The sequence below is a fragment of the Canis lupus genome, chromosome 31 (genome assembly GCF_003254725.2).
Source record: "Canis lupus dingo isolate Sandy chromosome 31, ASM325472v2, whole genome shotgun sequence".
Classification (NCBI taxonomy): domain Eukaryota; kingdom Metazoa; phylum Chordata; class Mammalia; order Carnivora; family Canidae; genus Canis; species Canis lupus.
Genome location: NC_064273.1, coordinates 5,652,407 through 5,674,912, shown reverse-complemented (window position 1 = coordinate 5,674,912; position 22,506 = coordinate 5,652,407). Strand labels below are relative to the sequence as shown.

The 22,506-nt window shown below is 33.4% G+C and overlaps 1 long non-coding RNA gene across 1 annotated transcript in view; it reads right to left on the bottom strand.

The window, feature by feature from the left end:
* Positions 1 to 2,667: 2,667 nt before the first annotated feature.
* The window catches only part of LOC112661793 (uncharacterized), a 114,239-nt gene continuing 94,400 nt past the window's right edge, over positions 2,668 to 22,506 (bottom strand). Inside the window, exons 3-4 of the long non-coding RNA XR_003137973.3 lie at positions 3,504 to 3,583; positions 2,668 to 3,011 (exon numbers count right to left, since the gene is read on the bottom strand). This is a non-coding gene — a long non-coding RNA (uncharacterized LOC112661793). The remainder of the gene's footprint in view (positions 3,012 to 3,503; positions 3,584 to 22,506) is intronic.

Genomic DNA, 22,506 nt, shown 5'->3' with positions numbered 1-22,506 from the left:
AAAGACAAATACCATATGATTTCATTCATATGTGGAATTTAAGAAACAAATGTAGGGGAAGAGAATGAAAAATAAGATGAAAACAGAGAAAGAGGCAAACCATAAGAGACTCTTAATTCTAGGAAACGAACTGAGAGTTGCTGAAGGGGAGGGTAATGGGGTGATGGGCATTAGGGAGGGCGCTTGATCTAATGAGCACTGGGTGCTATATGCAACTGATGAATCACTAAATTCTATCCCTGAAACTAATAAAACAGTATATGTTAACTAAAATTAAAAAAAATACATACATACATACTGCATCATCATTTCCCTCCCCCACCTGCTCTTACAGGGTGATTTGACATTCCTTCCACAGAATATAGGTCCATATTTTCTCACCTTGTATCTGGGTGAAGAGTTATGATTTCTCTGATGATGAATAGGGTACTGCAAGAATGATGTTATATGACTTGTGAAGAATAGAGGTCCACATGATTCTCTCTTGGGAAACTTGCCTTGGAAACTAAGCGTCAATGCTATGAGGAAGCCCAACCTAGCCTACCAGGAAAAATCACAGAGTACAACTGAGACCCCCAGCCATTAGCCACCATCACCCAAGATTACTTCTTTTCTCAGCTTTCACTCTTCTAGTTTGTGCTCTCGGTTGTATGGAACAAAGAAAAGACATCCCTCCTATGTCTTGTCTGAATTCCTGGTTTTAAGAATTTATGAACACAGAAAATTCTTGTTCTATGCCATTGCACTTGTAGATAATTTGTTATACAGATACAGTGATTGGATCACCTATCTCTTCCTAAGTGAATAAAGCTTTGGAAGCAGTAATGAGATGGGCACCTGACTGGCTAGTAGAGCATGGGCCTCTTCATCTTGGGGTTGTAAGTCCAAGACCCACATGGGGTGTAGAGATTACTTAGAAGTGATAATGAGAGTCAAGTTATTGGTTAATTTTACCTTTAGATTCACTAAATGTACATTTAGAACCAAGTGCTTGATCTTTTTAGTTTATCATACGTACATGTATCATTAATAATCTTTTAAACTGAATAAAACAAAACAAAAATTATGAAAATTCAAATTAAAAATTATATGATTGTGTGTATGTGCTTATACAGCCATATTTCCATCTGTTCCCTAGTTCTTTTAGCCACACTGTATCTAATCTTGGCTCTTTTTGTTCAGACCATGGGGTTTCTCCATATATGCTGATTTTCATTGTCACAATAAGCTACTCTTTGTCATGTGGAAAAGCACAGGCTGCTCCCTATAGTTGTGCACAAAATATGCATACTCTCTGAGAAGCTATTTCCAGGGAATATCTGCTTTAGAACTTCCCAAAACTCTCTAAATTCTACTCTGTATTAATCTTCTCTGTGGTTGTGGTATAGAATATATAGGGTTGAGCACATTCTCAACTTTTAATATACTATCTGATTTAATTTATGTCTATAAGAGATTATGAGGAAGAAAGTTTTTGAAGTGTTTGATTTGCTCAAATTGAATATTGGGAGAAAGTCAAATAACTACAGTTAGGATAATTAAGGAGGGGATGTACAGAAATCAGACTTGGAGAAATATGTAGTTTTAGAATAGAGTTATAGAGAAAAATAATTGTTAATGTGTATTTTAAACAAATTGAAGATGATTTGAAATTTAAACTTCTTTAATTGCATATAGCATGATCCAGAATGGTTCCCTAAAGAGGTTATTTTTCCCCTCCATAAATGGATTTCTATTCAAGACTATATTCATTGAAATCTCTCCTTTGGGGTGCTTGAGTGGCTCAGTCAGTTAGGCAGCCAACTCTTGATTTTTGGCTCCAGTTATGATCTCAGGGTCATGGGTTCTGTGCTCAGCAGGGAGTCAGCTTAAGGATTCTTTTTATTTCTCTGTCTTTGTTCCTCCCCCTTTCTCGCACTGTCTCTCTTCCTAAAATCAATCAATTAATCTTTTTTTTTTTTTAAGAAATCTCTCTTTTAATGAGCTAAGTAGCAATAACGACAACAAACGCCTTCTTTTAAAAAGATATGAGTCTGTGGGCTAACATTTTCTCCTAGATACCTTAATATTTTCCTGTGATAGTTGCTGAAATATATCATCAAAGGAGCAATAATGCAAGGAAGCAGTAAAAACACATTTTACATATTAGAATCTAGATCTGAAGGTAAATGCTCTAAAATCACTTACTAGAAGAATGGTATCATAATATCATAATTAGGAATGAGAAGAAATTATCCTTAATGATCAATTCCTAAAAACAATTCTTTTGATATAATGTCTTAAAATTAAATTAAAAGTCAGTGAAATGAGAACACTTTAATTTTCAAAACTTTGACTAAAATAAAATTAAACCATATTGAAAATTTTAAAAGCATCTATTATACATTTATATATGTATAGTACATATGCCTGAATATATATATATATACACACATATAATATTTTGAAGGATATTTTCAATGTTTTTCACCAATTTTAAACAATGTATCAAAAAAAATAACTCATCATAGTTCCATAGGAGTTTGAGTATTTCTGGGGTTTGCAATAAACACAGATGTATTTATTTCAATGATTAGATATTTAAATAAATGCAGTTAAGTTATTTGAATTTCTGATTACACATTCAAACTGTATGAAAACACAAACTGTATAAAAAGCAGATCCCATCTTATATTTTATTATATTATACATTTCTTCATCCAACGGTCTTTGAACAGAGATTTTTGTCTTGAGACTCTGAATTGTCATGTAAACAGACTTATTCCATTTTTCTCCATGTAGATAAGTCTTCATAGAAATATGAAGTTTCTTTTTCTTTGTCTAATCTATTTGATGTTGTACCTTTAAAAAATCTTTCTAGGAAATTCTTGGGTTTTTTTTCTTCTTTTTAAAAAAAATTTTTTTTTGATGTAACTATTGAGTCATCTTGTTTTAAGGCAACAGTTAAATACTGGGATAAATGAATATCTCATCCAACTGTTGGGTCCCAAGAGTCTAAGGGTCCCAAGAGTCTAAGGAAGAAAAAAAAAAGAAAGAGTTTACATTATCATTCAATGAGAAATGATGCAAGTTGAGCTCCATTTAATTTAAAATACTTTTATGTAAAAGATAAACTGAGAGATGAAAGAGTATTTTTGTAAACACTGATGACAAATGGTGTTGTAATTAGAAAGAACATGTGTATCAAAGAATGTTCCTTCTCTGGATCATTTTGAATGTGTTAATGGCATTGGAACCATGCATTAAATACTAAATGAAATAGTAAATAGTAGAATGAAAAATAAATTGAGGCTGTGTATATACAGGGATTTATCTTTTTTTTCTATTCATTTTGTTGACTTAATTTTAAGGACTTGGAACAGGTAATAAAGAAGAACTGATAATATATATTTATACATTAAAGTAGAAAAATTATAGAGTGTCCCCAATTGAGTTCCATCAGACAAAAAGAACAGCTATGAGTATTATTTAGTATGAAATTTATTACAGGTATTTGTCCTTACTCAACTGGAAGGGGGTGGTGAAGCAGTCCAATTCAGGCTCCTGCTTTTGCTTTTTGAGTTGAACAAGTCAAGAGAGCCAGCTGTAACAGTAGGAAAGAAAAGATAAATGTGAAGTGAAGTCAATCAAAGAATAACAGACTGGAATTTGGGAGAATGGACTGAAATTAAAAAGTATGATCTGGAACCTGTGTGCCTTTTTCTCATCTCCTGCCACCTTGATGATATGGGTGATGTGCAGAGTATGCAAGTGCTCTTCATCATCACTCCTGACCCAGGACTTACAGAAGGTGAAGGAGGAAACCCAGCAAGCGCTATAGAGCTGCTGTTCCCAGAATAAAGGATGAGCTTGCACCAATGGCAGTATTCATAAGCAGCGGCGTTACTTGACCCAGAATTAATGGGTTGATATCCTCTCCAAGGGGACAAAGATTGGTTTAGAGATGGAGTGGAAAAATATCTTATTACAGTAGTCTTTGGTCCCCCAAAGCTTAACCCAACTGGACAAAGACTTGTTCCTTAGTATTCAATTTAAAGAGGATGGGAAGGGTAATTAGGAAAAAAGAAGCTAAAAAAAACTCTTGTGGAAAGCAATAATGAAAAACAAGTGCTGAGAAACAGCATTGACACTAACTCATGGTGACTGCTTCATTTTTACCTTCCAAATCTCATGCACATTTCTATAATGGCCAATCCTAAATTGACATAGCACTAAAACACTGTACCTGCGTATCATGGAGTTTCATATTTCTAATGTTTCTATACCACAGTTGGAAATATCTTGTCCTTTGGGGACTTAACTTCAAATGCACATCTATACCCTGAGCTAGTTGTCTGACATTGAGCACGTTTTATAATAATAATATTCCCAATCGCAAAATATAAATTGTATTATTGCCTCCCACTACTGTTGTGAAGTTTACCTGAGGTGCCACAAGTGAAAGGACCTGGTGTAGAGTAACAGCAAGGTGAACAGATGCTTACAGCTAAAACAGGTACTGTGTGCTATGTAATACTACACACAGCCATTTAATACCATTTAAATGTTAGAAGGGATTCTGAACATTTCCATGTTTTTATCATTGAATATAACCCTTTCACTTCACAGTGGCAGAAACATGTTTTTAGATAGGTTCAGTAGTTCAGCCTGATTAGTTAGGGGCACAGTCCTAAGTAACCCTCGAACATCTAACATCTCAATCTAGGGGCACCTGGGTGGTTTAGTCGGTTAAGCAGCTGCTTTTGCTTCAGGTCTTGATTCCAAGATTCTGAGATTGAGTCCTGCATTGGGCTCCCTGTTCTGCAGGGAGACTGCCTCTGCCTCCCTCTCTCTCTCTCTTTGTCTCTCAAAAATAAATAAATAAATAAATAAATAAATACATACATACATACATACATACATACATACATAAAATCTTAAAAAAATCTCAATCCAGTTTTTGACTATTACATAATCTCATACAAATATGGATCACTATTTTTGCTTATTTATCATTTAAATTTTTTGGGTCACTCTTTTAATTAAGTGATTTATTATCTTCTAGGATTTTAAGAGAATAGTTCCTTTGAATATCAGACAAATGGGCAAAAAACAAGGGTGACAGGTTGTTTGGTGGTAAGAGTTCAAGCTCTGAAGTCAGAACTGGATTCCTATGATCTAGGTTTCACAGTTCACCAATCTATAATATACTTCAAATTACTTCCTCTCATAAGCATCAATTCACTTATATAAAATATGTTCAAACTAGTGAGATCAGGAAGGGCAGCATTTAAGACAGTGGCACACTGTAAACTCTAAGTAAATGCAGCTATTACTCTCGTTTTACTTGTATAGAGTTGTAACATCAACGTGCTAGTGGCAGCAAAATGGGCTTGTTTGTTGAGAACAACGTAGGCAGCAAAGTTGTGTGCTAGTTCGTTTTAAAGAAGTGATATTATGCAGATAGTCATGTCCTCTGTGAATTACCTTAAGTAGAGATATAACAGCTAAATTCAGGAAGCCAGTAGTGCAAGACATTTGAAAGCCAGTGGAGCACAAAGCTGGACAAAGGATGCATGCATTGTTTTGTAAAGGCTGCCCGCAAAGGATATCAGTTGAGAAATTATTATTCAAACTGAATGATTCATATGCAACTGCATTTGTATTATCCCAAGAAAGTCTTGCTAAAGTAGATTCTCTTTTAGGACTCTGCAAAATTACTACCCATTAGAAGATGAGGAATCTGTGTAAAGGACAGAATTCCTTCATAGTGATCAGATGATCTCAAACTTACCCTGAACAGGATTTGCTGGATGAAAGACATCTATTAGTTTTGCTTTAGATTTTTCAAGGACAGTTATACTATATTTGATTATCTCATATTCCTTAATGATGTTAATAACTTCTCCTGCCTGTATTAGCTCTTTTTTCTATCAGAGAAAAGGAAATTGCAATATCTAAACCTAAAATGGCCTAAAAATCCCTAAATGCCAACCTTTCTGATTGTATTCAACAACTTCTAATACTACTGATCTATAAAATTGGATTTATGCACTCTAATATTTCCTAGAGCTACAAACTAATGTCAGGAGAATTATCTGTTTATAGATAACAACAGCCTTGCTATTGTCACTATCATCTCATTTTACATATAAAGACTTTGAAGTTTAGGGAGGTAAATTCACTTTCCCCAGTGTGCTAGGAAGAGGAGGAAGAATTAAAACCCAGAAACGCTTGGCCCAAACCCCATACACCTGCCACACCTCAACACACCACTCATTTTTAAATGTTTTTCGAACTTGCTAGGATTTCCTGATTGACTTTGCCTTTTATTTCCAGAGTAAAAGTTTTAGTTCAGAGCTTGCCAGCATTGTTTATCTTGCTTAATTCCCCTTTTCCTATGGGAAATATCCAAAATCATCCTCAATTATAATAGGATCTATCAATTTCCTGTCCAGAAAGCATTAGTGGTATCTAGAGAGACTACATGCCTCAGTTTGCCAGCGATCATCTTTATTTCTGTTGTTTCATTGTACCATCTTTATTGGGATTTTTTGTGAATTGTTCATTTTTAAACAATGTATTACTATTATTGACTATTGCACTAAAATAAGCTGAGATAGGGTTGCAGGAACTTCCCCCATGTACTGTAGCTTTTGCCATAATATTGTTTAGTAATTTGTGATGTTTGTATGCAATGAACAGAATTCTACCTTCTATCACATGGTTTAATCTGAAAGAGTAACTTTCTCTCTTCTCCTGACCATATTTACTCAGTTTAACTACACTCTTCCTTTCAAGACAGCATACAGGAAGAACTCTCACTGAAGTGAGACAAGTGCTTACATAGGAGAAGTAGAGGCAGCTGTGTCTGGTTTATGGCAGTGTTGAGAGAAATGGATACTATTTCAGTTCTCATGGCTGCTTGCATACTAGCTAGTTGGTATGAAGCATATGTGGGCCTGAAAATGCAAAAAGTCACAAGGCCAGCAGTCAGTAGGATCATTGGAAAACTTGGTAAATGACAGGTTGGGTGCACATGAACTATGTATGAAAAATAAAAGCTGAGCTGTCATGATTGTGATTGTATAGAAAAAAAACCCGATTACACTTCTACAGAGGAATAAATCTACAGCTATTAATTTTAATGTCTACTAATGTTTTTTTTTTATTTTGTAATAAACCTATTTGCCATCAGTAAGCAATAAGAAAAATGAAAGTGAAGTTTTACAGTGCAAGAGTAAGGAAGCTTTGATGATGAAAAAGTAACTTGCACAAAATGCATCTCAAAATTTATGATCCAACATAAGGAGCACAGTGGCCACATAAGAATCAGAAGACACAAATCTGTTAAAGAAATATAAACTTCAACTACAAAAATCAGTTATTTTAAAAGAATGTGCCTGGAGATGACAATTTAACACATGCAACTGAAGAAGTTGTGTTTACTCATCACTCCGTGAAGCATATTTCATTTAGTCCTAAGAATGCTGTTCTCAATTATTTTTATTAATTGATGATGCCAGGTTTTCTTGGTTCATATGCAAGCAAAGCTATAACTGTTACTTAGCAGAAGAAAACTTTTGAAAAAGGTAATGAAGGCCTTTTCTCCTTTAGCAGAAGAAAACTTTTGAAAAGTAATGAAGGCCTTTTCTCCTTTAGCAGAAGAAAACTTTTGAAAAAGGTAATGAAGGCCTTATCTCACTGTAACCTGATGCTTCAAATAAATAAGAATTAATTCCAGAGGCCATAGCAGCTATGGGACACATTGCTCAGCAATTCCTTCAAGAGAAACTGGCGCAAGGAGCATAGTTGAGGTAAGCTTCCTCAGATCTAATGTGACATTCCTGACAAAGCCATGCTTCTTCCCAACTACTTCCATCCAATGTCTGAGCATGGCTGTGGTACCAGAGCCACATAATTCCGGCCCAACGTAGGACAACTGTTGGACAGTCTCTGTGCAGGGACTCCCTGTTGGTCTGAATGAAACTCTCAGAACTGCAATAAAGTGCAGATCAAAGTTCTTTCTACCCAGTTCTCCTGCCTTTACATTTTCCACTCACATGTATCAGACACGCACGACAGCCTGAAGGCTCTCCTTACCTTTTTTTGTCCTCTGTCCTGTATTCTTTGCCAGAGATTCTTCAATAATTCTCTTGCTCATCTATCCTGTCTCGGCTTCTACTTTACAAAGGAACTGAACTAATATGGAGGTAGTATCTACCAATTAAAATGGAAGCTGTGACCATCAAAGAAATATTTTTCACGTACAGAGAATACTAAGCGACAATATGTGGAAAGCTGATTTTTTAAAAGGACAACCACTTTCATTGTGACAGTATATACTTCCTTTGCTTGGTGCTTATTGTAATTTTAGAATTATTTGAGCCCTTGAAATTCTATGATTTTGCTTTATAATATATCTGCTTGTAGGAAAAATATTTTGATAGTTTCTCTTTTGTTAGGATGAACAGATGTCCTATATAAAAATAAGATTAAGTTGAGAAGTCTTATGATTATTAGCCTCTGAAATCGGTAAAACATACAAAAATTATTGAAAAAGGTAATTTATTTAACAAATTTTGTCTTGCAAAAATATTTGTCGAAAAGCCTTGCTTTTAATGGCAGCAAAAAAGATAGTACCTCTGAAAATACTTGGACTTAAATACTTACACATTTCAATCTGGAAATTAGAATCTAGAACATTGTATGTTTAACAATGTTTGCTCTGATCTTTGTATGTACTTTGATGATCTCTGGCAATTTAATAAAAAAAATACAACATGATTAGGTATATTGAAAAAATATACCTTCACAAATTATATTGGCAGAATATAAGAATAAGATTAAAATGGGTACCTTTGTGCTTAAAACTGACTAGACTAGGAATTTTGGAATCAAGCTAACTCTCCTTTATCCATCATCCAAACTGAGGTCAATTTTTGATATGTATTCAAATCTACTAATTCAGCACGTATACCACAAACACTAATCCAAACACCATTGTGTCTTATCTGGACTACTATAGTTAATTCCTGATTTTCTAACTTCCAGTCTTCTCACCTACCCTAGATTCAAGTTTTATAAATTTATGTTTTATCATTTTTAGTTTTCTGTTCAACACCTAATAACTTCCCATATCAAAATAAAATCCATAGTCCTTCAAAGACTTAAAAACTTCTATGATCTCCCCAACATCAACTTCCTAATATCACCTTTTATTAATTCCTGACTCCCATATTCACTGTGTGGCAGATGCACTGACCTCTATAATATTCCTCAAATATGCCAAGGACACTCCTTCTGGGCCTTGAATCTGTCCTTGCAAGTAAAATGCTTCTCCTACAAGATGAATCAGAGTTGCCCACTAACCATCATATATATATATATATATACCCATATATACATACACACACACATATATACACACTTTTTTTTTAAAGAGAGAGTGAATGTGAATGGGGGAGGCACAGAGGGAGAAAGAAAGAGAATCTTTGGCAGGCTTCATGCCCATGGTAGAGCTCGACATGGGGCTCAAGCTCACCATCCTGAGATCATGACCTGAGTCAAAATCAAGAGCTGGATGCTTAAATGACTGAGCCACCTAAGAGCCCCTAACTATCCAATTTAAATAAGCATCTATTTGTTCCCTTGTATTCCTTTACCCTGTTTTTATTCTCACAGATTTTTTCACCATCTAACATACATGCATATCTTATATGTTTATTTTCTAGTCCCCTCTTTGTAGAATGTAAATTTCAAGAAGGTTAAAACACTGTTTTATTCACTGCTGTATTACCACAACTTTGATCTATAATGGACACTCAATAGATATTAATTGAACTAACGAGTGACTGAACAGTAGTTTTAAACTTGCACTCTGAAGACTTTTTTCAGTTTCCTATATCTGTAATTGCCCTTTATGCATGCCATCAAACTGTTATGGATATACACAGGTGTTAGGAGATAATTCTTGCTTTTCTGCATATCTTATGAGCAGAGCACTGACTAACTTTGCTTTAACTTTGGATTAACTTTCTAAGAAGTTTTGTAAATAGCCTTGAAAGACAAGCTAGGTCTCCCTCTGGGGCAGAGAACAGACTTGTTTCCTGACAGAGTAATAAAGATCATGTCTTCAGGACAAAATTTGGGCAAACTCTATGTTTGTAATAAAAGATTGGGGCTTCTTAACACTCAGAATTCCTCTTCTTTAACATAACCCACTGCATGTGCAGCATCGCCTGGCTGACACTGTAGATACTGAGGCCAATATTGAATATCTGGCTACTGCTGTTGACGTGAGTAATCAAGTACATTGTCTCTAATTCAGGAGCATGGTATCTCTTTCCACCATTTATGAAACAGAGGAGGCTAACCTGTGAGCTTGCAAACAGATTCAAATGTCAAGCTTTCACAATTCTTGATAATAGACTGAGGTCATTATCAGCTGCAACTGTTTTACTTTTTAGAACTGATAATATCATGTCCTTAATTATTTGCATCTAGCTAGTGCACATTTTGAGTACTAATCATCATGATCCAAGTACCTATTCTAGAAGCTCTGGGGAGATGTAATGTTGAGAAATATGCAATCTGTGCCTTCATAGAGAAATGTTTATATTATAGACAATATATGTCCACATACATGTTACAATTTGTTCTTAAACAAAAGAAAGATTAGGACTGAGAAATGGATAAGAATTCTTGAATACATGAAACTGAGCTAGGCCTGCAGCATGACTTTTAATGTAACCAGAAGGTGAAAAGGGAAGAAAGGTTTTTCATTATACTGACAAGAGAATCAGAAAATAGTAAGTAGTCTTGTTTTACTAAAGCTGAGTGTGCATGTCAAAGATCTCTGAAAATCTATAAAGAAGTAGAATCAAGGAAGCATATAATTTTAAGTAAGAAATCAGACTTACATTGTAAAAGATCCTAAATGCCTTTTCATAGAATTAGGAATGAATACCAGAAATATTGTTTATATGCAAGTGTGTACATGCTTGCTTGCTTAAGTGTCTGCATATTTTTTCCAGCCAAATTTGATTTTTTTTTCTTTCCTTTTCTCTTTTCTCTTTTCTTTTCTTTTTTTTTTAAGTGGAGGTGACAAAACCAGCTCTGTTTTATTGAGAAAGCACAGGTGGAGTCCTCTGGGAGAAGGGAGAAAATCTATAGGCAGTATGTTTTGCAATGATTATGTGAAAAGTAATAATTCAGATTCAAAGGAGATTTTAGTTGTTGAATAAGGCACATGTGGTTAATAACTTGTTCTCATGACATAAAGAAGAGGATGAGCTGAAGATGATTTGGAGGCTTTCAACATGAGAAACTGAATGGGTGCTTAGGACATTAACATGACAGTGAGTATAATAAGAGCAGCATGTTTTTGAAGAGAAGGTAATGAGTTTATTTGTGGACCTATAGAGTTACAGATGTTGCCAAGTATCCAGGGAACAATATTAAGTAGACCTTTAGAAATGGGATTCTGGAGCTCAGATGAAAGTTGAAAGTTAGAAATATAAACTATAAAATTGGTTTATCATTGAGTGATGCTTTCATTTTTAGTATCTGTAATAATTTTGAATCTTACTATTTTTGTCATTACTTCTTAGGATGAATACTTCATTTTATAGTCTGTATTTTCTAATAATTAAATTGCTGACATATATTTTTCTGAGCCTATCATTTTGGCTGAATGTCATAGATTTTTACATGCCATATCTCATTTTATTTTCTTATTTATTCTTTGCTTTTACTAGAGTTACACAGATTATTGCTTTTAAATGTCTAGAGTTAGATCTTTTAGTCTATCATTTAAAAATATTTAATTTTTTAATATTATAATCAGTGTATATATGTTTATTTTTTGTTTGGTTTTCCTTTTCTATCTTGAAATCCAGCTTGATGGAACATCAGAAATTTTATTTTATTCTACCTAATAAATTTGGATGATTTATTGGTTTTCTTTGTGACTATAAATGAACAGCTGAGTGTTCTTTATTTTAGTGTTTATATATTTACCTTATATACTCAAATATTTATTTTATATATTCAAATTTGCCAAGTGAGAATTCTGAATAAATCTTGGAAGTTAAACCCACGTATTTATTTACTTTTGCTCCATTTTAACCTCCCAACTTCCCCTCAATTGAGAACAAAGACACTTATATTATGAACTGGAAAGGATATGTAGATTGCAGGGAAAGAGGCTAACAGATGAAGAATTTCAACTGGATAGCAACAAATAGGAGTGGAGATTTGGAAAAGTCAATAGGCAAACCCATTTATGCTGTGGGACTGAGAAAAAGGCTCTAAAATCAAAAGCATCACATGCCTCTTTGTGTTGTGGATATATGGGGGAAGGAGGAACGGGGAATGTTGCTGAATTGAAAGACTGGTTAAAAATTTTTATAAGAGGTTAGTAGAGCCCTGATTCCAAATGCCAGTCTTCATAGTCAGGAAATTATTCTCTATTCCTCACACCAAGAGGACTCAGGAATGTCCCTTTGGAGAGACTGAGCCAGAAGGCAATGGTAGGCTCAGGCTTTGGGGTGCCTCTCCATAGACTGTTGGAATAAGTGGAAGTCTACATGGTGAAAAGTGAGATCTCTATTCTTTTTCTCCTTTGGTTCCAAAATCATTGGCAACCTGGCCTGAGTTTCCCAAGCAATCAGTCCCACTCATTTACGTGGAACAGCAATCAGCATCATGGAGTTACCTTCGCAAAGGTGTAAGGCCATTTAGGGATCACAAGAAACAGAAAAAACTCTCAACATGGAAGAATAAGAAACCAAAATTTTAAATATTGACTTCATTTCCTATTAGTTTGTCAGGTTCTGAAAATGAGGTCTAAAAACCTCTATAAGGAAAGCCATGGACCCTTAAAGTATTTTTATATGGTCATAAATTTAATTATTTTTTGATATGACTTCTGGTTATCTGTTTTAGATGTTCTCAGATTGAGATTAGTGATTTCTTAAAAAAACAAATGAAACAGTATTCTGGTGTAAAGTGACTGAATTTAACTCTTTTAAGAAGACACAGGGATCCCTGGGTGACGCAGCAGTTTGGCGCCTGCCTTTGGCCCAGGGCACGATCCTGGAGACCCGGGATCGAATCCCACCCACATCGGGCTCCCGGTGCATGGAGCCTGCTTCTCCCTCTGCCTGTGTCTCTGCCTCTCTCTCTCTCTCTGTGACTATCATAAATAAATAAAAATTTTAAAAAAAATTAAAAAAAAAGAAGACACAGGTGACCACTTTGATATTTTACTCTTAAATTATAAATATAATAAATAACATTAAATAAATAAAATATAAAATAAACGTGAAGAAAAATGAAGATTGCTTCTATTTATCAACTGATTCATTTACTTGGTTTTCCATGAAGTAGAACACTAATTTAGAATCAAACCAGAGAGGCAAGAATAAAAGGGAATTTTCATATATAGGTGTTACTAGATATAGAATAATTATCTTAAAATTGCTTTAATTTTAGACACATTTTATTTAACTGCATTTATTTTACATCTTTTAAAAATAATTAGCTCAATTTTTTAAAAAAATGATCCCATTGTGAAGTTGAATGTAATTCATTTAAATCATGAAGGAGTCTCCTAATATGCACAATCTGAATGTAATAACATTTTCTGAGTTAAACAAAAGGTAGTTGTATAAGTATATATTAATGATATTGTAACCCGATGATATCGAAAATCAAAGAAAGATTTAAAAGTATCTTAGAAATCATGACTACTCATTGTTTAACAGTAGGTACCCACTAAATGGCATTTTTTGGTATTACTTTATTTTTTATTTTAATGAACTATAATTATTTTAATCAATTGAAGAAGAAAACGAAAACAAATTAGAGGTTTTCACTGGAGACCAAAAGCTGATTAAGCAAATTACATAAACATGTTTCAAATTGGATGATAAAATAGCATTAATCATTCTATTCATATGAAACATAACAATATTTATATCTGTTATATAATGTATATTATATATACATATATGTGTATATGTATTATATATTTATTTTCTACATACATACCAGATATGTATGTATTTTAGGATATGAACTACTTATGTGCTTGTTTACTTATATTTGTGCTTCTTATATGCTTTGATACTTCATAAAATTTGACATTGCAAGAAATTGTCCTACAGAAATAATGGTTTAAAAGGGACAATAAAAACACATTAAAGGAAGCCAGACTAACCTGTGAAATCATTTTGCACTTTGATTAACTTAAAAAGGTAGTAAGGATAAAAGTTTAAATCATTTGAATCAGTCAATCTGGTTTTAAGAAAATAATTAAGGTAAACTCATAGATGTTAAACTTCTATCACAGACATTAGAGAAAATGAGGTAGTTTGCAATAAACTCACTTTAACCAATTTCTTTTCTTTAATTTATGAATAGAAATGAATAGCTATTTTTAGATTCATGGTACATTTCTTTTGTGACCTTAAAATATAACTATAAACTTAAAAAATTACTTTCAGTACAAGTTGCCCATACTCCATATTTTAAACTCAGAGTCTTCTCCCTACTATCAAAAGTCACTTGATTTTAGTGATACATACATAATGTTTAAAAATAAACATCAGGTAAAATATCAACTTATTTTCTATGAACTATTGCTCTGATTAATAGTATAAATAGGCTATTTTTTATCAGGTAAACATGTAAGAAAAGAGGGGCAAAGAAACAGATTAGTTTTTGGTTATGAATAGTTAATGGTGCTTGGTAATAAAAACCCATCATAAAACTCAAGTGATAAAACAAAATGTTTGTCCTATGGTTCTTGGTTGTATTTGTAATAGAAAAATATGTAGTACATTTACTGCAAATGGTGAACCAATACTGATAGGTTATTATTAACTAAAGTCTATAGTTTACATTAGGAGTCAGTCTTTGTGTTATAATTTTATGGATTTTTGAAAAATATGAAATGATATGTATCTATCACTGTTGCATCATACAAAATAGTTTCATTGCCTTAAAATTCACCTGTACTTCACCTACTTATCCCCCCTCACTTCTCCTAAATCCCTGTCAATCATCTCCATAGTTTTCCCTTTTCTAGAATGCCATGTAGTTCAAATTATATTTTATGTAGATTTTCTCACATTGGCTTCTTTCACTAGAAATATACATTTAAGGTCCTCTATCCTCCCATGTCTTCTAGTGACTTTGATAGCTCATTTCTATTTATTGCTAAATTATAATCCACTATAACTGCATACAATGTACAATTCTATGGATCTATTCCATTCACCTGTTGAAAGACTGCCATATTGCTTCCAAGTTTTGGCCATTATACATAAAGTTTCTGTAAACATCTCTGTGCAAGTTTTTGTGTAGACATAAGGTTTTAGCTTATTTGGGTGAATACCTAGGGCCATGGTTGCTGGATTATATATTTTACTGGAATGAATACATATATATGTATTCATTATATAGATATAAGACTTTATATAATATAACATGTATTATATATATATACACACACATATATATGAAATTTCCAAACTGTCTTCCGAAGTGGCTGTAATATTTTGTGTTCCCATCAGCAGTGAAAGAGTACCACTACATCCTTGCCAGCATTTCATGATGTCAGTGCTTCAAATTTTAAACCTTTTTATAAGTGTGTAGTGGCCTCTCATTGTCATTTTAATTTGCTATTTCCTGATGACATATGATGTTGGGCATCATTTAATATGTGCATGTGCCACATGTATAACGTCTTCTGTGAGGTGTCTATCCAGATATTTTGCCCATTTTTTTTTTTGCCCATTTTTAATTGATTTGTTTGTTTTCTGATTATTAAGTTTTAAAAGTTCTTTATATATTTTACATTCCAACACTTTATCAAATATATGTTTTGCAAAGATTTCCTTCCAATCCATAGTTTACCCCTTCATTCTTTTTACTGTCACTCATAGAGTGGGCTGCTTTAATTTCAATAAAATCTCTCAACACTTTACAGAATATACTTTAGTGTTAGCAATATTATATCTTCTCATACCTGGACATGAAATATATTCAGATATTCTTAAAATCTTAGATCTTCCTTATTTCTTCCATCAGTTTTTATAGTTTTCCTCATGGGCATTGTATACATACTTTGGTAGATTTATATCTAAGTATTTAATTTTTGTGTGGTGCTAGTGTAAATGGCATTGTGTTTTTTTTTTTTTTTTTAATTTCAGACTCCAATTATTCATTGCTGGTATATAAGAAAACAATGGACTTTTGAATATTACTGAGAGTCTTATAACTTTGCTGTAATTGATTAGTTCCAGAAGTTTGTTATTTTTTTTTAGATTTCCTGTATAGACAATCATTCTGTCTGCAAAGATTTTTTTCTTATTTCAAAATCTTGGTATACTTTTATTTTCTCTTCCTGTATTATTTTTGTTAGGGCTTTTCCTGTATTTTATTAGCTAGGGCTTCTGTATGGTGTTGAATCTTGTTTAATTAATTAATTAATTAATTAATTAATTTATTTATTTATTTAAAGATTTTATTTATTTGAGGGAGAGACAGAGAGGTGGAGCAGTGGGAGGGGCAGAAAGAGAGGGAGAAGCAGACTCCCTGCTGCGCAGGGAGCCCAACAGGGCTGGATCCCAGGACTCTGAGATCATGATCTGAGTGGAAGACAGATACTCAGCTGACTGAGCCATTTAGGCCTCCCCAAATCTTGTTCTTTTTTTTTTAATTTTTTTTTTAATTTATTTATGATAGTCACAGAGAGAGAGAGAGGGGCAGAGACACAGGCAGAGGGAGAAACAGGCTCCATGCACCGGGAGCCCGATGTGGGATTTGATCCCGGGTCTCCAGGATCGCGCCCTGGGCCAAAGGCAGGCACCAAACCGCTGCGCCACCCAGGGATCCCCCAAATCTTGTTCTTAATTTTTGTGTAAAACATCTAGATTCTCTTATTAAATTAATATATTTGTCACAGGCTTTTGTAGATGTACTTTATCAAGTTGAGGAAGTTTCCTCATCTCTAGCTTACTGAGAGGATTTTTTTTTTTAAATCACCAATGGGTATTAGATTTGTCAGATGCTCTTTCTGCATGTATTGATATGAACATATGATTTTGTACTATATTTTCAAATTAGAAAAATAAGATTAACACAAATTCAAATTTAGAGATATGTTCAGTGTTATAAAAACTTCATTATATTCCTATTTTATCCATTTAAAAAGTTGATGTATTAAAGAAGACTATGGTTCAAATTATTGACAGTTGATCTAAATGCTTTTATTTGAGAACTATTAGATAATGAAGGTTAGGGCAGCCCGGTGGCTCAGCAGTTTAGCCCCACCTTCAGCCCAGGGCCTGATCCTGGAAACCCCGGGACTGAGTCCCACAATGGGCTCTCTCTGCATGGAGCCTGCTTCTCCTTCTGCTTGTGTCTCTCTGCCTCTCTCTCTGTGTCTCTCATGAATAAAAAAAAATAAAAATCTTAAAAAAAAGATAATAAAGGTTAATGAAGAATCTCTGAAGGCACATATTTTTAAGTCTTAGTCAGAAACAAGAATACTAATTCAAGTAATTAATTCAATTACTTTCTTTTTTTTAAGATTTTATTTATTTATGAGAGAGAGAGAGAGAGAGAGAGAGAGAGAGAGAGAGATGCAGAGACACAGGCAGAGGGAGAAGCAGGCTCCATGCAGGAGACCTGATGTGGGACTCGATCCTGGGTCTCCAGGACCAGGCCCTGGGCTGAAGGTGGCGCTAAACCGCTGAGCCACCCTGGCTGCCCAATCCAATTACTTTCAATATTAATTTAATTGATTTCAATATGATTTACAACATTTTAAGATATTAATTCTTTCTTTGGCTTGTTCATCCATTCAACAAACAAAGCAGAGATTATAGTCTTCAACTATAATATTCATTTTCCATGCCAGCGCAACTAAGACATTTACTATTTTTCAGATCTTTTCAAAGGCAGGTGATACACACTCCTCATGTTCTAATAAGGACAATAGAAAAAAGTAAGTAAGTAAATATATACTAAGTGATACAAAGTACTACTAAGAAATATAAAAATGAGACATCGTGCTACATAAGGGGAATTGTGTGCCGTTTTTTCAATGAATTCTTCTCTATTGAAGTGAGGTTGGAGTGGAGATTTGAATGAAATGGGCACGTGTCATGTAAGTACCTGAAGAAGGGGAGTTCTGTGAAGAAGACTTAGCAGATACAAAGATCTGGAGTGAGAACAGTGTGGTCTGTTTGAGGATTAGTTGAAAATGAGAGGACATGAAAGTGGTGATTATTGTAGATGTAGCATAGAGCCTTAAAATCATGTAAGGAGTTGGGATTTTACTCTAAATATACTAGAAATCTATTGAGCTATTTCATGAGCATATTTTGTATTAAAAATAGCACATTAGTTACTGAATGGATACAAGATAAAATCATGTAAAAGTCAAAGCAAGGAGATCAGTTAATAGACTATTGCAATAATTTAGGTGGAAAGTAATGGTGGCTTGGACATTTATGCCACTATTGTAGCAGTGGCTGAAGAGGGAGATGTTTGGATTTGAGATATATTTTAAAGATTTGCTGTTGGGTTAGATATGAATTATGTTTGTTACTGTAACAAAAACTCTATTTTAGCAGTGGCTTATTACAACTAAAGTTTCATGTTGCTTTCCAGAAAGTCTAATGGGATGCTTCTGTTCAGTGTGTGTGTGAGTGATGGCAGTGCTGGTAATAGTGCTTTCCACATAGTCATACAGGAGCTAGGCTGGTGGAGGCCCTGTTAACCTCAACATTTAGCTTCTGTGGTGGCCCAGACATTGACATCTAGCTGACTGGTAGAGAAAGGAGAAGGCAAGTTCACTTCTTAACCATGTTGCCCAAGAAAGCAAACATATCACTTTCCATTGACGAAAATGAGCTACTGTGCCCCAGGTTACATGCATAGGAGCTGAGAGACACAGTTGCTCCTTGGGCAGCCACTTTCCCATAATGACTCTGCTATGCTAAGTGACAAATTGGCTTTTGGCAGAAAGTCATGACTGCCATATAAAATATGAGGAAAAAAGAGGAGTCCAAGTATGGTGTTAATATTTGGAGTCCATCTACTGCATGGTTGTCAATGTACTAGGCAAGTGGGAAACCTTAAGGTGTAGGCAAGAGTTTGTTTTATGTAAGTTAATTTGACCCAGCTTAAGTTGATAGTCAAAGATGGATTTGAGAGAAGAGGTTTTATCTGATATATATTTCAGAGTAATGAGAATAAAGAGGCTATGTAAAATCAGAAGACTTTATGAACTAATTTAGTAAATCATGTGAATAAGGAAGAAAAATAAGTCCAAGAGTTTTGCCCCTATAAAAAGTTTACTTGCAAACCCTATTTTCACACAATAAAATTATGGCAAGAAATTAAATGAAAGAGAGAATCAGTACTAGAAAGAAAAACTATATTAATTGTTGTCCAATATACTTTCTGCATTCCTTCTGGAAATGGTAGGTAAGTCAAACAAATGGCTGCAAAACTAGTTTCCTCAAATAGCCTATTTGTGGTAGAAATTTTTAACTTTTTTCTATCTGGCCTCCCATATCCTAATTGTGCTTCTTTGGGCAGTTTCAATCTTTGTTGATGTGCTAGCTCAGTAATGGACACTTCTTAACTCTAGGGAGCTGCTCTGTTTTATTTTTAATTGAATCTGGGACTTTGAAAGTTTGAAAGCCACTTTTTTTCACTGCAGTGGTTAAGAAGAGATTGTAAAAATAGTGTTTGTTAGAACTTTTTTTCCTTGCTTGGGAGGGATGGCATATAATCCCCACATGAAGTCACAGAGGCTAGCTCTGAAACACACTTTCTTTACTTCTTATACCTCATATTTCAGAACAGGATGCAGTCCTTTCCATGATGCATTGGAGTTTCCTAAGCATGCCATATACATGGGTGTCTCTCTTATCAAATTTGATAACCAAGTAACACTAAAATTAAATGTAATAGATATTTTTCTGTTTTTTTATACCTGTATATTTTATAAAAGAATTATTAGCATGAATCTTGAGACTAAGAGTAGTGGTCTTTTAATTATGTGATGCTTTGTTCAAACTACAAGATACCATATAATTATGCATTATTGTACAGTGATAGTCTTCAAATATAGTATACTTCTACTGCAAGCTATCCTCCACTCATTGTTCAGGTAATTGTTTTACTAGCTTGTTATTTCATTCACTAAATTATTCTGCCTTGTGTGAGCTGAAGAGGTAAAATTCTGATTGTTGAAATAAATAAGGAGACATTTGTAGGTGTTTGAGGAATTTAGTTAGATACTAAAGTGATCCATAAGATAGATGTCAAAAAGTGAAAAATCTTTGAGAATTTCTTACTAAAATCATTAACAGCTAATGGTGCTTATATTTGTTAACCACACAAATAAATACACAAATTTATTTTCTGAATAAATATTTATGAATAAATTTCAACATCTTAAAGTTCTGTGAAATAATACATAGGGCATAGGGGCTCAAAACTGAAGTCAAATAAATAACATGAGTAGGAAAGATAAAATTTTAAAATAAAGATGAAATCCATCTTGTAATTTCAGAAAAAAATATTTACCAAAACTCATGAAATGACAACTGAAATTTTATTCCATAATATAATAGCACATATTTGGACAAAGTTTCTAAAACTAAAATGAGATAGAAAGTTTTACTGGTTTATTTCATTTTATGTAAATAACAAGTGCAAAATGTACATTGTAATTATTATAATTCAGAAAATATTGTTACATATGATCTAACATAAACAAGTAATGAAAAGGTAATGTGTTACTTGTGAGACTGTTGAAGAGAAAGGCATGCATTGTATTAGTGGTAATACAAAGATTTAAACATGATTTGCTGAGTGATTAATGGTGCTATTGACAAAAACACAGATATTAACAGTTTCATAATGTTTTTTAAATCCCTACATCATTGTCTTTTGACATTTCAAACATTAGTTCAAGTGATATAAGAAACTATATTATCTACTAACTAATCATGCTTATATTTTACTTGGATGGCATCCATAAGTATTTTATGTAGGTCACCTAACCAAGCAGCCTTTGAATTGTCTATGTTGGGAAGAAGAAGAATTACTAATAATCTACTCACAATAGTTAAAAGGAGGGATAAGTGGTAAATGAAAGAAGAGAATAAATGAGATAAATGGTAGTTCATGTGGACAGAGTTTAGAACACAAAACAATATTTTCCTTACAGGAGTTGCAAACATACTTTATTTGACTTACAAATTCATTTTTGTTTTTAATAATATTTTAGTACTTCTCTGTTCACTATAAATTTGACTCCTCTGTACAGTTGTATATCTAACCTAATTTAAATATATTTATTTGTGTGGCTTATGTAGGAAATTGAGTTTGCTTCTCTTTACTTTGGACTTTATATATCTGATATGAACTTGAACTTACAAAACATGAATAATATTCATAGTCAGTATGATTATCTCTGCCTCTTCTATTCTCTCTCCCTCCCTCTGGGTGTATGTATGTGTGTGTGTATGTGTGGGGGGGTGTGCATGCAGTAATATATATGTATATGTGAGTTTAATGATACATATGTAAATTTAATGATAGATTTGATATATATCAGTTTAATGACATATATCATTATATATATTAAAATGTATATATAAGTTTAATTATATATATATGTTTAATGATTCAGGGCAAGATAGCATGACAATCAAAAAAGTGTAGTTCTTTGGGGAAATTCTCACGATATAGTATGGCAAGAGGACAAAAGACAAAAGAATACAAACCACATATATATATAATAATTACATTTCAATATAAAAGACATTTGCTTATATATGTAAAAAAGTCCTAATATTTTACAAGAGTATTCTATACTTAATACCTTCAGAGAAACCAAATTTATGTAGATATTGCACCTGAAGGTAGATTTACCTAGGAAAGCATGTATTCAAAGGTAAGATATGAAAATGTTGTCATAGAATGATATATATCATGTGTGTTGATAGGGGAAATTAGAAGATGTATGTCTAATTCAGGTCATAACATAACCTAGGAAAGGGGTTAATAAAGTTTCTCTGTAAGGGGCAGAGAGTAAATATTTTAAGCTGTGTGTATCATAATGTCTCTAGCAGCTACTCAAGTCTGCTGTTGTAACACAAAAGCAACCATAGAAAAAACATTTCTTAGAACTTAATTTTAATAAAAACAAGCAGCAAGCTAGATTTGGTCCATGGGCTTAGTTTGACAATCTTCCATCTAAAATATTCCTATGCATTGACAACTAGTGGCCTGCATTCCATGCAGAGAAATTTACTACATGATGACTTTCTTAAAGGTATTTGTCATGCATCTTCATATTCATGATACCTAACACTTAGGGCACATAGGAGGTACTTGAATATTTAATGAAACAATGAATGGATTGGCCAATTACAAATCCAGTGACACTTACTATACTACACTTCCTACTATACTTCCAAAGTACTACTT